Below are 14,442 nucleotides of genomic sequence, written 5' to 3' on the forward strand. Positions count from 1 at the left end.
GGAGGGAGTAGACAGCGGAGGCGACAACAATGCAGCCAGGTGCCGCGGCCCCCGGCGCGAGGCGGCCTGCAGGTGCGTGACTGGGCGCCCGGCGACGTGGGGGGAGGAGACGGTTGGCCCGCGCAGCGGCCACCAGTGCGTGCAGTGAGCCGCCTTGGAGCGCAGCGCGGGACAGCCTCGGCTGGCCGGGCGACCCGCGCACTGTACATCCGGGTCCCAGCGCGGCCGAAGGAGCGCGGGCGCTACACCTCCTTGGTTGGCCCCTGGAGGAGAAATGCCGGACCCCCTGCCCAATTCCCGGGATGCCGGCGATCCGCCCCTCCCCACCCCGCCCCCCTAGTTCCGCCTCCCTACCCACAGTAAACCTTTGGAATCTGCACTAACCGGAAACTCCCCTGCTCAAGAGCTCTCCGTGGCTCCCCAGTGCCCACGGGCCAATGTACTCAAACTTTCGTGTGTCAAAACCTGGAAGCAAGAGGACAAAAACGTGTATTTCAGGGCCCATCCCTTGAGATGATCAATCTCAGGGCAAGAATTAGGCAAAATTAAGACAGCGCCCCAAATGACTCAGTTATCAAGGTAAGTATGTTTGTGCGGTATTTTTAAAAATAAAATTAATGCAAAAAAAATCCATGATGAAGAAAATACTAAAATTTAAGTAAAGAGGGAATCCAGCTCCGCAATTGTACAGGTGACCTCCCTCCCCTCACACAAACTCTGACTCTGCAGGGTTTTGTTTTACTTTTCCTACACTTTTTTTATTTTGAAAAGGGTGCAGAACTAGCACCCTTCACACTTATGTACCCTTCACCCAGCTTCCCCCAATGATGATATCTCACATTCCTACAGTGTGTTGTCAAAACCAGGAAATTGATGTTGGTACCATACAATCAACTCAGGTACAGATATTTGGATTTCACCGGTTTGGGGTTTTTTTTTTTGAATTTTTATTTTATTTATTTACTTTTGGCTGTGTTGGGCCTTCGTTGCTGCACGCGAGCTTTCTCTAGTTGCTGCGAGCAGGGGCTGCTCTTCGTTGCGGTGCGCGGTCTTCTCATTGAGGTGGCTCTTCTTGTTGCGGAGCACAAGCTCTAGGTGTGCGGGCTTCAGTAGTTGTGGCTTGCGGGCTCTAGAGCGTAGGCTCAGTAGTTGTGGTGCACGGGCTTAGTTGCTCCGCGGCATGTGGGATCGTACCGGACCAGGGCTCGAACCTGTGTCCCCTGCATTGACAGGCAGATTCTTAACCACTGCGCCACCAGGGAAGCCCGATTTCACCGGTTTTTACATGCATGTTTTCGTTGCTGGTGGTGGTGGTGATGTATAGTTTTATGAACTTTGATCACTTATAGATTCTTGCAACCATCACGGTTGGAACAGCTGAAGGTGTGATAATGGTGCTACGGCTATGTTATGGAAAGAGCATTTGTCAGATGAATGGATAAAGAAGATGTGGTTTATACATACAATGGAGTATTACTCAGCTATAAAAAAAGAATGAAATAATGCCATTTGCAGCAACATGGATGGATCTAGAGGTTATCACACTAAGTGAAGTAAGTCTCAAAGAGAAAGGGAAATACCTATGATATCACTTATATGTGGAATCTAAAATATGATACAAATGAACTTATTTGCAAAACAAATAGATTCACAGACATAGAAAACAAATTTATGGTTACCAAAGGGGAAAGGCACTGGTTGGGAGGGTGGAGAGGATAAATTAGGAGTTTGGGATGAACGGATACACACTACCATATGTAAAATAGATACAGAACAAGGTCCTGCTGTATAACACAGGGAACTATATTCAATATCCTGTAATAAACCATAATGGAAAAGAATCTGAAAAAGAATATACGTATGTATATATGTGTAACTGTGTCACTTTGCTGTACACCAGAAATTAACACAACACTGTAAATCAACTATACTTCAGTACAAAATTAAATAAATAAATAAAATACAAGAGAAAAAAATAAAAAGTCTTTGTGAAGAATACATGAGGGCAGGGCTTCCCTGGTGGCGCAGTGGTTGAGCGTCCGCCTGCCGATGCAGGGGACGCGGGTTCGTGCCCCGGTCCGGGAAGATCCCACATGCCGCGGAGCGGCTGGGCCCGTGAGCCATGGCCGCTGAGCCTGCGCGTCCGGAGCCTGTGCTCCGCAGCGGGAGAGGCCACAACAGTGAGAGGCCCGCATACCGCAAAAAAAAATAAAAATAAAAAAAGTAAAAAATAAAGAATACATGAGGGCATATGTACAGAAGAAATGATATAGGATTTGCTTTAAACTAATGAGGAGGGAATTCCCTGGCAGTCCAGTAGTTAGGACTCTGCTTTCACTGCTGAGGGTCCGGGTCGGGGAACTAAGACCCCACAAGCCACAGGCTGTGTGGCCTGGCCAGGAAAAAAAAAAAAAAAAAGAAAGAAAAAAAGAATGAGGAGGGCATGGGGAAATGTGGATGAAACAAAATGGACTGTAAGTTGTTTATCGTTGAGGCCAGGGTTATGGACTCATTAGGGAGTCATGATATTCAGTAGCTAAGGCTGCTGAGCTCTCACAGAACTACCAGATCAAGCTCTTTCCGTGTGATCAGCATTCTTGTTGACCCCTGTTTTTTGATGATGAAACCCAGGCTCAGACATGGGAAGCAACCTGCCCAGACATAGGCAGAGCCAGAATCTTTTTATTTTTTTAAGATTTAATTAATTAATTAATTTATTTATTTTTGGCTGCATCGGGTCTTAGATGCCGCATGGGGGATCTTTTGTTGAGGCATGCAGGATCTTTCGTTGTGGCACACAGGCTCTTCGTTGTGGCGTGAGGGTTTTCTCTTCTCTAGTTGCGGTGCGCAGGCTCCAGGGTGCGTGGGCTCTGTAGATTGCAGGACTTGGGCTCTAGTTGAGGCGTACCGGCTTAGTTGCCCCGGGGCATGTGGGATCTTAGTTCCTTAACCAGGTATCAAACCCGTGTCCCCTGCATTGTAAGGCAGATTCTTTACCCCTGGACCACCAGGGAAGTCCCCCAGAGCCAGAATCTTAATCCAGGCCTGACCCTCTCCAAAGAGCAGAGTCAAGTGGTAAACTGCATCAGATTCTTCCATCAGATATTCAGTAATAATTTCTCCAAATATCAAACACTTACTACATGCTAGATACTGTTTTTTTTGTTTTTTTGGTTTTTTTTATTTATTTATTTTGTGGTACGCGGGCCTCTTCTGCTGTGGCCTCTCCTGTTGCAGAACACAGGCTCCGGACGCGCAGGCTCAGCGGCCATGGCTCACGGGCCCAGCCGCTCCGCGGCATGTGGGATCTTCCCAGACCGGGGCACGAACCTGTGTCCCCCGCATCGGCAGGCGGACTCTCAACCACTGCACCACCAGGGAAGCCCTAGACACTGTTTTGAATTAGAGATGGGAAAACATTTTCTGTGAAGGTCCAGATAATAAATATTTTCAGCTTTGTGGGCTACAGCATCTGTAGCAACGACTTAACTCAATGGGCATGGCTGTGTGCCAGTAAAACTTCATTTCTAAACATTGAATTTGAGTTTTATATAATTTTTACATATTATGAAATATTATTCTTTGCTTCAAACAGTGAAAAGAGAAAAAGAAACATTTTTAGCTCAAAGGCTGTACAGAAACAGTTGTCAGGCTAGATTTGGCCCTTCCTTCCTTCCTCCCTCCCTTTCCTCTTTCCTTCCAACCTGCTTTTTTTTTTTTTTTTTGCTGTACACGGGCCTCTCACTGTTGTGGCCTCTCCCGTGGCGGAGCACAGGCTCCGGACGCGCAGGCTCAGCGGCCATGGCTCACGGGCCTAGCTGCTCTGCGGCATGTGGGATCTTCCCGGACCGGAGCACGAACCCATGTCCCCTGCATCGGCAGGCAGACTCTCAACCACTGAGCCACCAGGGAAGCCCCCAAATTGATATTTTTCTTTTGCCCTACCCAGGTACGTGGGGAGTTTCTTGCCTTTTGGGAGGTCTGAGGTCTTCTGCCAGCCTTCAGTAGGTGTTCTGTAGGAGTTGTTCCACGTGTAGATGTATTTCTGGTGTATCTGTGGGGAGGAAGGTGATATCCGCGTCTTACTCTTCCGCCATCTTCCGCCTTCCCTCCCAAATTGATATTTTTGATTGCTTTACCTGAGGCCTTTCTACAAGGTGATTAGTATTTTATTTTTCAAAATATGAGGAGGAAGAGAAGCTGAGAATATTTAAAAGAGCCAGTGTGGAAAATGGCTGGGTTGACTGCCTTTCAGAAAAAGGAGGTCAATTAACCTTTGACCCACCAATTCCACTTTCCACAGAAATCACTGTAATCTGCTGATGGTAACAATACCAGTTAATACTTGCTGTCAAGCCTCGTGTTTTTTGTTGTTGTTGTTGTGTTTTCTTGGCCGCGTTCCCCGACCAGGGTTCGATCCCTTGCATTGGAAGCATGGGTCTTAACCACTGGACTGCCAGAGGAGTCCCAAGCCTTGTTTTAAGCACTTAACATGTGCTACCATTTCATCCTCACACCAACCCCATGAAATAGGTACCATTATTAGGTCTAATTTATAGATGAGAAAACTGAGGTCTTGAGTGGTTATGTGACTTGCCAGTGTCAACTAGGGAAACAAGTACATTGAAATTGCCCTTGAATATTCAGACCCAGGGAAGAGCTGAAGTCACAGCTCAAGTCTGAAGGCTGTCTCCTGGCAGAATTCCTGCTTAGTAAGATCAGTCTTTTTGTGCTAGTCAGGCCTTCAACTGATTGGATAAGGCCTACCCACATTAGGGAGGGGAATCTGCTTTACTTAATAGTCCACTGATTTAAAATATCAATCTCATCTGAAAACACCTCACAGAAACAGCCAGAATAATGTTTGACCAAATATCTGGGCACCATGGCTCAACCAAGCAGACACATAAAATTAACCAGTGGGACTTCCCTGGTGGTCCAGTGGTTAAGGCTCCATGCTTCCACCGCAGGGGGCACAGGTTAAATCCGTGGTTGGGGAACTAAGATCCCGCATGCCATGCAGCACGGCCAAAAAAAAAAAAATTAAAATTAACCAAATTAAAATTAATTAACCCAGGGTAAGATATGATTTGTATTTACAAAGATCCCCTTGGCAGCTGTGGAAAATGGCTGGTGGGGAATCATAACAGAGGCAGGAGGCCAGGGAGGAGGCTGGTGCAGTCACCCAGGCAACTGATGATGGGGTCCTGGACCAGGGTGGGGGCCAGGGTGGATGGGGTGAAATGGACAGAGTCAACAGGTTTGTTTTATTTTATTTATTTTAATAAACAAATTTTATTTATTTATTTCATAAATTTATTTATTTATTTTTTGGTTGCGTTAGGTCTTCATTGCTGCCCGGGCTTTCTCTAGCTGTGGCGAGTGAGGGCTACTCTTCTTTGCGGTACGCAGACTTCTCATTGCGGTGGTTTCTCTTGTTGCCGAGCACGGGCTCTAGGGGCATGGGCTTCAGTAGTTGTGGCGCACAGGCTCAGTAGTTATGGTGCACAGGCTTAGTTGCTCTGCAGCATGTGGGATCTTCCTGGACCAGGGCTCGAACACGTGTCCCCTGCATTGGCAGGCGGATTCTTAACTACTGCGCCACCAGGGAAGTCCACCGGGTTTGTTTTAAATGTAGAATTTAATGAGTTTTAATATCACTGTGCTCTAATTGTAAAGCATTTCTATCACCCCAAAAAGAAACCCCGTCCCCATTAGCAGTCACCCCCCTGTCCCCTAGGCCCTGACAACCACTAACCCACTTTCTGTCTCTGTGGATTGGCCTGTTCTGGACATTTCATATAAATAGAATCACACACTACGTGGCTCTTTGTGTCTGGCTTCTCTCGGGTCATCCACATTGTAGCGTGTGTCAGTGCTTCACTCCTTTTTATGGCTTAATAATATCCCACTGTGTGAATGGACCACATTTTATTTTTCCATTCCTCAGCCCCCACCATCTTTTTTTTATTTTATTTATTTTAACATCTTTATTGGGGTATAATTGCTTTACAATGGTGTGTTAGTTTCTTTTTATAACAAAGTGAATTAGTTATACATATACACATGTTCCCATATCTCTTCCCTCTTGCGTCTCCCTCCCTCCCTCCCACCCCCACCATCTTTTTTTATTTATGTATATATATATATTTTTTTTTTGGCTGTGTTGGTCTTCCTTTCTGTGCGAGCGGGGGCCACTCTTCATCGCAGGCTCAGTAGTTGTGGCTCTTGGGCCCAGTTGCTCTGCTGCATGTGGGGGGTCTTCCCAGACCAGGGCTCGAACCCGTGTCCCCTGCATTGGCAGGCAGATTCTCAACCACTGCGCCACCAGGGAAGCCCGCCCCCACCATCTTTCTCCTGGAGCAGCACAATCCCCAAGGCCATGCCTCCCCCCTGCAGCCCCTCCCCCACCGTGGTCTGTCCTCCCCACAGAAGCCACTAGAGGGCGCCCCCAAGTACCTGAGTCAGGTCCTGCCCCTCCTCTGCCCACAGCCCTCCAGCCTTTCTGGGATCCTACTTCCCTCAGGGTAAAAGCCCAAATCTTCCCTGTGAACCACAAGGCCCTGCCTACCCCCCATCTTCACCTCTCTCCTCTCTCTCTCCCCTTCACTCACTCTGCTTCAGTCAACTCCTAGCTGTTCCTTCAATATGCCAAGCATGGTGCTGCCCCAGGGCCTTTGCACAAGCTGTTTCTCCCACCTGGAATGCCCTTCCCCCAGACACCCACAATTGCCCCCTCCCTGATCTTCTTCAGGGCTCTGCTCTGATATCTCCTTATGCATGTAAAGTGTTTGCTACCATCCGCCCCCAGTACAGCGTTCCCTAATGCTATTTCACTTCTCTCCATGGCACTTCTCACCATCTGACATATCACATACTTATTTACTGTCCTCCCTGCCATCTCTCACTAAACTATAAGCCCCCCAGGACAGGGATGCTTGTTCTGTGTCCCCAGAACCTCACTCAATGTCGGGAAGACAGGAGGTGCTAAGTATGTGTTGGATGAATGAATACTATCTGCACTCGAAAAATTTAGACCATGTTGTAAATAATCACATATAGGGTTTTTCTCAACCTTGGCATTGTGGACATTGTGGCCAGATCATTGTCTGGGGGGCCGTCCTGGGCACTGTGTGGTATGGAGCAGCCTCCCTGGCCCCCACCCACTTGATGCCAGGAGCCCCCCCCCCCAAGCTGTGATAATTACCAAGGTCCCCAGACATGGCCCAGCGTACCCTGAGGACAAAATCACTCCTGGGTGTGACCCTGTGCTGGAGGGTGAGGATTACCCGTTCCATTTTACAAATGAGGCTTACATCAGGCACAGGAGGTATCAGAGTTCTGCTCATTGGGGTTCTTCACTCATATGCTCCCCTATACCCTGGGGGACCACACATCCCAGGGGCCTGGGATAAGCCTGGTTTACAACCATCATTCTGGTGTAAATCAATTAGTGTCCCTTTTGCTTTCAAACCCGTCCTGATTTGCAGTTTGGTGAATGCCTACATCCACTCAAGCTGGAATCAGGCACAGTGTATGACTCAGCATTCCCACTCCTATGTATGTACCCAACAGAAATGCTGCCAGGACACGTGCTAGAATGTTCCATAGCCGCATTAGTCATAACAGACCCAAGCTGGAAACAACCCAAATGCGCACCAACAGTGAAACGGATAAGTAAATTGTGCCAGGGTCTCAGAAAGAGAATGGAGCAGTGAGAACAGGTGAAGTTCAGTCATCCCCAACATGGGTAAACCTTCGTATGAATGTTGACTGCAAGAAGCTGGATTGAAAAGAGACCATGCTGCTGTGACTTCCCTGGTGGTCCAGTGGTTAAGAATCCATCTTGCAATGCAGGGGGCACGGGTTCAATCCCTGGTCAGGGAACTAAGATCCCACATGCCGCAGAGCAACTAAGCCCCGTGTGCGGTAACTACTGAGCCCACACACCACAGCTAGAGAGAAGCCCACATGCTGCAATGAAAGATCCCGCATGCCGCAACTAAGACCCAACACAGCCAAAAAAATAAGGAATAAGAGTTAAAAACAAGAAAAGGCCATGCTGCATGATTCAAGGTGTATGAAATTCAAAAATAGCCCCCCCCTCCCCAGTTTGTGTTGTTGGAAGACAGGATGCTGGGTATCTTTGGGTAGTGACTGGAAGAGACACAGGGGATTTCTGGGGTTTCTGAGGGCTGGTTGTTCTGTATCTTGATTTTCATATTGGCTACTGGCATGTGTTTACTTTGTGAAAGGCATCAGATTTTATACGTTTGATTTATGCCGTTTCTGTATTTTGGTTAAACTTCAATCACAGCTTCAGACTGAGAAAACAAATTTATGGTTACCAAAGGGGAAAGGGGGAGGGGAGGGATAAATTAGGAGTTTGAGATTAACAGTTACACAGTACTATATACGAAAGAGATGAACAATAAGGACCTATTGTAGAGCACAGGGAATTATATGCAATATCTTATAATAACCTGTAGTGGAAAAGAATCTGAAAAAGAATACATACATATATACATATGTATATATATATATATGTATATATAAAAAATTCAATCGCAACTTTGCAAATGTAAAGTGTTCTTATTTAGATGATAAATTATAGGGCCACCCTTCTCCTAGAGCTGGACAGGGTGGTGGGGTGGTCTGAAACTAAGGCCCAGGGGCCGTATCCCCCTCTACTGCCTGTTTGTGTGCCCCAGTGAGCTAAGAATGGTTTTTACATTTTCAAAAAAATTATTTATTTGTTATTTATTTATTTTTTTGGCTGCGTTGGGTCTTCATTGCTGCGCGCAGGCTTTCTCTAGTTGCGGCAAGCAGGGGTTACTCTGTTGCGGTGTGCGGGCTTCTCATTGCGGTGGCTTCTCTTGCTGTGGAGCACAGGCTCTAGGCGTGCGGGCTTCAGTAGTTGTGGCACACGGGCTCAGTAGTTGTGGCACGCAGGCTCTAGAGTGCAGGCTCAGTAGTTGCGGCGCACAGGCTTAGTTGCTCCGCGGCATGTGGGATCTTCCCGGAGCAGGGATCGAACCCCTGTCCCCTGCATTGGCAGGCGGATTCTTAACCACTGCACCACCAGGGAAGTCCCAGAGGGGAATCAAAAGAAGAATCATAGTTCATGTCATGTGAAAATTGTATGAAATTCAAATTTTAGAGCCCATAAATAAAGTTTTATTGGAGCACAGCCATGGCCATTTGAGTATGTGTCATCTCTGGCTGCTTACGTGCAGAGTTGTGTAGCTGTGATCGAAACCGTGTGGCCGGAAAAGCCAAAATGTTTTCTACTTGGCCCTTTTAGAAAAAATGAGCCAACATTTGTCTCAAAGTCATGCCTTGACTGGTCCATCTAAAGCTGCCCGCTCTGCTTTTTTTTTTTTTTTTTTTCTGATGGTGCTGCACGGCAAGCCAGATCTTAGTTCCCTGATCAGGGATCTAACCCGCACCCCCTGTAGTGGAAGCACAGACTCTTAACCACTGGACCATCAGGGAAGTACCCCTTCTGCTCTTTTTACACTCAGAGTCACACTGTTTCTTCACTGTGCCTCCCACCTCAGGGTCTTTGTATCTGCTGCTCCCTCTCTCTGGAATGCCATCTCCACTTTGGTCATCTTTCAGGTAACAGTTAAGGAATCACCTCCTCCAGGCAGCCCTCTGGGATCCCCCAGGCTAGATCGTAGCCCTCCCTAGTCTATCCTCTCCTTTGCCTCTTCTCTTTCTCCTTCCTGGCACAATTTGAAAGCTTCCATTTGTGCAGATATTTGATTGACTATTTCCTTCACCAGAGGGTCAGCTCCTCGAGGGCAGGGATTCTTTTTTTCCTCTGACAGGCTCCCAGGAAAACATTTGCTAGACGAATGAGTGCCGAGACTGGAGGGATGTGAGGAATTCCAAGCAAAAAGGTTGAGCTGGACTGCAAAACTGATGGGTGTGTTTGCAGGCGGGGAAGGGCGGGGCGGGTGGAAAGTCCCTCAGCCTGAGGTTCCAGGGGCAGATTTGCAAAGAAATGCAAAACAGTTTGCCTAGGGCTCTCAGTGAGTCCCTGTGGACCTGCTGGGAGCCCTCACAGGAGGCGGAGTCGGGAACAGATCCACCTTCACTTACCCTCTAAGAGTCTCAGTTTTAGCCTCTGTAAACTGGATCTGAACAGTGAGAACCTTCTGAAAGGGCCAGCAAATCCGTCTCCTCCGTGAGACCTCTGCACAGTTCAGTGATCTTAGGAACCAACACTGGCCCACCCATTCCCACCATGCAGCCCCACCAGACCTCCCTAAACTCAGCTGTTCAACCATCCAGAGAAGCAGTACACCCCTTCCTAAGGCTATTCCAGAACATTCCATGCTACAGAACATCCCTAGAGCATGTAGTGGGACTACCTAACCCTGAGCTGTGTGCAGTTATCCTGGACCCTGAGAGAAAAGGAGAAATCAATAATACTGGTCCTATCTTTCTTTTTTAAAATTAATTATTTTAATTAATTAATTAATTATTTTAATAATTATTAATTATTTTTGGGGTCCTTGTAGCTGCGTGGGCTTTCTCTAGTTGCCGCGAACGTGGTGCGTGGGCTTCTCATTGCGGTGGCTTCTCTTGTTGCGGTGCATGGGCTCTAGGCGCACAGGTTTAGTTGCTCCATGGCATGTGATATCTTCCCAGACCAGGGCTCGAACCCGTGTCCCCTGTATTGGCAGGCGGATTCTTAACCACTGTGCCACCAGGGAAGTCCCTGGTCCTATCTTTCTTTAAAATTTGGATGCTTTGCTCATCATGGACTTTTTTTGCATTTATTTGAAGTTTAAAAAGTGATACTAAAATATAATCATCGGGGACTTCCCTGTCAGTCCAGTGGTTAAGACTCTGCACTTCCACTACAGGGAGCACACGTTCTATCCTGGTTGGGGAACTAAGACCCCACATACCTCGTGGTGCAGTCAAAAAAAAAAAACAAAAACCATCAGGACTGAGTTTTTTGGAGCTCCCCCCCTTAAATTTTGTGCCCGAGGAGAGTACCTCGCTCTCCTCAATGCAGCAGGTAGTAAGTGCTAATAAATGCTCCTAGAAGGAATGGTTGCAATATATAAAATCTGGTGTTTCTATCTCACAATGGGGGCTGTTTTAATTTGCTGGGGAGGCCACAACAAAATGCCACAGAATGGGTAAATAAACATCAAATTTATTGTCTCACAGTTCTGGAGGTCAGAAGCCCCAGATCCAGGTGTCGGCAGGCTTGATTTCTGCTGAGGCCTCTCTCCTTGGCCTGCAGATGGCTGCCTTCTTCCTGTGTCCCTGTGTGGTCTCCCCTCTGGGCCTGTCTTTTCCCAATCTCACTAATATGACTGCTGTCATATTAAATTGGGGCCCACCCTAAAGACCTCACTTTAACTTAATTGCTGCTTTCAAACCCTGTCTCTAGGGCTTCCCTGGTGGCGCAGTGGATGAGAGTGCGCCTGCCGATGCAGGGAACGCGGGTTCGTGCCCCGGTGCGGAAAGATTTCACATGCTGAGGAGTGGTGGGGCCTGTGAGCCATGGCCGCTGAGCCTGCGCGTCCGGATCCTGTGCTCTGCAACGGGAGAGGCTACAGCAGTGAGAGGCCTGCGTACTGCCAAAAAAACCCCCCAAACAAACATAAAAACTCTGTCTCTAAATAAAGTTACATTCTGAGGTACTGGGGTTAAGACTTTAATATATATGTTTGAGGGAGGGGCACAATTTAGCCCATAACAGGAGCAAACTCTTCAACGGGGCTTAATGTATGCCAGGCACTGTGCTAGGTACTTTATATTAACTTCTTTAAGTCTCGCAAGAGTCCCATAATAGAATAGGTTCTGTTATTATTCAACATTTTACATGAAGGATCCTGAGGCTCAGAGAGGTAATGTAACTTGCCCAAGTTCACACAGGCAGCGAGGGCAGAATCTAAACTCATGATTTTTGGTTTCAGATCAACCAAATCTGGACTCCATCTAGGAAGTAGTAGTGGAGCAGAGTTGCTCCCTGACTAAACCGTGCATTTTTTTCTTTTAAATTGTGGTAAAATATACATAACATAAAATTGACCTTTTAAATCATTTTTGAGTGTACAGTTTAGTGTATTAAGTACACTCACATTGTTGTGCAGCCATCCCCACCATCTGTCTCCAGGACTTTTCCATTTTTCCAAACGGAAACTTTGTCCCCATGAAACACTGACTCCCCCTCCCCCTGACCCTGGCCTCCACCACTTTACTTTCTGTCCCTTTTGACTCCTGTAGGGACCTTATATAGGTAGAATTATACAATATTTGTCCTTTTTTTTTTTGGCTACACCATGCAGCTTGTGGGATCTTAGTTCCCTGACCAAGGATGAAACCTGGGCCCTCAGTGGTGAAAGCACAGAGTCCTAACCACTGGACCGCAAGGGAATTCCCCAATATTTGTGCTTCTGTGTCCAGCTTATTTCACTGAGCATACCATTTTATCCATGTTGTAGCCTGTGTCAGAATTTCCTTCCTTTTTGGAACGAAATTAGGTTATTTGTAGAGACGTGGATGGATCTAGAGACTGTCATACAGAGTGAACTAAGTCAGAAAGAGAAAAACAAATACCGTATATTAACGCATATATGTGGAACCTAGAAAAATGGTACAGATGAACTGGTTTGCAGGGCAGAAATAGAGACACAGATGTAGAGAACGAACATATGGACACCAACGGGGGAAAGTGGTGGGGGTGGGGGTGGGGGTGGGATGAATTGGGAGATTGGGGTTGACATGTATACACTAATATGTATAAAATGGATAACTAATAAGAACCTGTTGTATAAAAAAATAAATACAATAAAATTCAAAAAATAATAATAAAAGTGCCAAAAAAAAGAGAGAAGAATTTCCTTCCTTTTTAAGGCTGAGTAATATTCCAGCGTATGGGTGGACCACTAAACCATGCCTTTTTAAGTCACTTGGTTCTGCCCTTATTAGCTGTGTGACCTTGGGGAAATCACTTAACTTCTCTGAGCCTCAATTTGCTCCTGCATAAATGAGCCCACACAAAGCCCAGGGTGTGGGGAGGATTACGTGAATTAATTGGTTTATTATTATTATATTTTGATATTTAGGCTGCACTGGGTCTTAGTTGCGGCCCATGGGATCGTCATTGCAGCATGCAGGATCTTTAGTTGCAGCATGTGGACTCTTAGTTGTGGCGTGCATGCGGGATCCAGCTCCGTGACCAGGGGTCGAACCCGGCTCCCCTGCATTGGGAGCACGGAGTCCAACCCACTGGGCCACCGGGGAAGTCCCGTGAATTAATTGATTTAAAGGGTAATGATGGGTATCCAATACACGCTCAACAGCATCAAAAGGCAGATGCAAGGGGCGTGCAGTGGCGGCCTCTGGTCAGCAGGAGCCGCTGCCGGTACCTCCGTGTCCGCCCCGCGCCGCAGCGAGCGCACGCGCAGCAGAGCTTTCCTGCAGCGGTTGCTTTTCTTCGTGCTTCTTCCCCGCCCTTTACCCTCAGCTGTATTTATTACTGCAGACCCTGAGCCTGGCTGTCTGCTTTTGCTGTGCTGAAGCCCTGCTCCTCCCCAGGCTTCTGGGTCTGGGGATGGCGGTGGGGAGTTGTCCCCTGCCAACATCTGGCCCCATCTCTGCAGCTGGGGGTGGAACACCTCTGCATGGAGGGTTACAGAGGGGAGGGAATGTCTTAAATTTCCCCATTCCCCTTAAACTCTCCCCGGCCTCTTAATTTACATTAAGTTAAAATTTCTCAATAAGCAATCTATTCACTTGGGAGCAAATTCAACCCTCTTAACGAGAAAACTTTTGCTTTTAATCTCTGAAATGTTCCAATTTGCAAGGAAGTGCTGTGAAGTGCCTAAGACGGAGCCCAGCACACAGTTAGTGCTGAGTGCACTTAAACATTTAAAAAAAATTAAGATAGGGGCTTCCCTGGTGGCGCAGTGGTTGAGAGTCCGCCTGCCGATGCAGGGGACGCGGGGTCGTGCCCCGGTCCGGGAAGATCCCACATGCCGCGGAGCGGCTGGGCCCGTGAGCCATGGCCGCTGAGCCTGCGCGTCCGGAGCCTGTGCTCCGCAACGGGAGAGGCCACAACAGTGAGAGGCCCGCGTACCGCAAAAAAAAAAAAAAAATTAAGATAAATCATTTATTAAGAATGGGAAACTGGATACCCATCTGCTGAAATCGCGTCCCCCCAACGGCGCATGCGCTTGCCATGTAAAATTAACATAACGTGTCAGGAACACAGGCGCAGGTGTTAAGATACGGGATTGAGCTCGGGCATTGACGTCTGCTGCCTGCCACTCTGCGGCTCCGATCCTCGGTCGTTCGGTAGATATTTCTGGAGCAGCTCCTTCCTGCCTCAGTTTCTCCCTGGGTTAAACGCGGGATAGTGACGGCAGTCTTCGATTAAACGAAATCAGGGCTGTGATAGCGCTTTACAAA

This window comes from Lagenorhynchus albirostris, chromosome 3 (genome assembly GCF_949774975.1).
Source record: "Lagenorhynchus albirostris chromosome 3, mLagAlb1.1, whole genome shotgun sequence".
In the NCBI taxonomy this organism is placed as follows: Eukaryota; Metazoa; Chordata; class Mammalia; order Artiodactyla; family Delphinidae; genus Lagenorhynchus; species Lagenorhynchus albirostris.